The sequence below is a fragment of the Amblyomma americanum genome, chromosome 5 (genome assembly GCF_052857255.1).
Source record: "Amblyomma americanum isolate KBUSLIRL-KWMA chromosome 5, ASM5285725v1, whole genome shotgun sequence".
NCBI lineage: Eukaryota > Metazoa > Arthropoda > Arachnida > Ixodida > Ixodidae > Amblyomma > Amblyomma americanum.
The window spans coordinates 75461099-75462808 of NC_135501.1; the positions used below are offsets into that span (position 1 = coordinate 75461099).

The window sequence follows — 1710 nt, forward strand, 5'->3', positions numbered from 1 at the left end:
AAATTCCCTTCCGAGAATCATAGCCACACTGAGCCCTGGGAAGTGGATGAAATGCGTGTGTCTCGTCCGCTCTCTTCACCTGACAGTCAGTGCCGCGGCGCCAGCCGAATGGGCTATGCCTTTCGCAAGGTTGAATTTTGTACGGCAGACCCGCAAGCGCCAAGAGTGCTTTTGCAAGAGGGACACATGTTCACTGAACAAGGAGGCACTGGCTCCCGTATCGAGTAACGCCGAAAATTCGCGGCCAGCAATGGTAACCGGAATAAACGGCGCGTGCGCACTAGCAAGGCAGGTTGCTGTGTACCCAGAGGGAATTAGCAAAGACGGGGCCAGTCGTCTATTTGCGACATACCGCAGCTGCCGTTTCCCTGCGTCACAGGAGGCCTGGCCATGGGGCGTTCTCTTGCTAAGTGTCCCCTCCCTTAACAGCGGAAACAGCGCACACCGCCGCGAGCTTGGTCGCGAGACAATGGCGCCTATCCCTGCCTGGGTCCGCCCGCTGCACTGCCAAGGAGCCGGCTGATTCGGGTTTCTCCTTTCGCAGTGCGTTGGAGCGCTCGGCGTCCCTCAGCACGCGCTTCAGAAAACAGTGCAGCGCAGGCTCTCTGTCTCCTGTACGCGTAGGGATCAAGAGCTCGTTCACTCAAATCCCAAACTTCGTTTTGCCCGCTAACGGCTGCAAAAGCAGGCTGTGCGGGTGCTCGCCGGTGGGGTAGGGGGATGCCACCTCTCCATGCACAGCGCGGCTCGAAGGTCTCGCTTGCCGGCGGTGGCGGACGATAGGCGCGCGCAGCGAGAATCTCTCCTTGAATGCACTTCGCCTAGGTGGCCAGATCTTCCAAACCTCGGAATCGGCGGCCTCGCAGGTATGCCAAAAAAGTCGGATGTGCCTGCCTGATCGTCCTTTCCACGAGTTCCTCGTTCAAGGCTATGGGCTGGGCGATTGAGAAAAGATCCTCCATCGCACATAAATACTCCATGAGCGACTCATCTGAAGCCTGAGTACGGAGCTCCAGCTCTCGCCGCATCCTACGCTCGTAGTCAGCGGGCAGGAATTCGCGCAAGAATGCTGCATGGAACTTCTCGAGAGTCGCTGCCCGGTGGCCGGCAAACCGATTCCACCTAGCTGCAGTGGTATTCAGTGCTGCGGGCATGATGTGTGCAAGCACAACCTGATTGGTGAGACCAATAGCTCTCTGGTAATGGGTGAGGGACTCAAGGAAATACCGGGCACTGAGGAGCTAATCATACCCGCAGATGGTAGCATGGCCAACTTTACCGCGGCGTGAGACACCTTCGGCGGGGCCAAAAGCGCTTCAACAGCCCCTGCCAGGCACTGAATCATCTGGGTACTACTTATTTGCAGCGACTGCGCCCCGGCCTCAGAGGAAGATTGGGCGGGCTGCACGAACGCGGGAGGCAAGGCTCGATGAGCGGCGCGGTTTAACCAGGGAGTTGGGCCAGCGCCTGACGATTCCCAGAGACGAATTGACTGCTAGCGGGGCACTGCTGCTGTTGTGCGGGACTACCGGTTGCGGCAGCGTCGCACGCGCCGCTTTCGCGCTTCGCAGAAAACTAGTACAGCTGAGGCATGTGATTGACGAGTCCACCGCAGGGTGCTCCGGATACAGTTCCAATGGGAGCCACGTGATCTACGGTGGGGGTTGCATCGCCGTATGCCCCAATGAGGGCCGCGGGCAACCACGATGT

The 1710-nt window shown here is 59.0% G+C and overlaps 1 pseudogene; it reads right to left on the minus strand.

Annotated features, from left to right (window-relative positions):
* Window positions 1-314: 314 nt before the first annotated feature.
* Window positions 315-1345, minus strand: LOC144133972 (uncharacterized; annotated as a pseudogene).
* Between the last annotated feature and the right edge of the window lie 365 nt (window positions 1346-1710).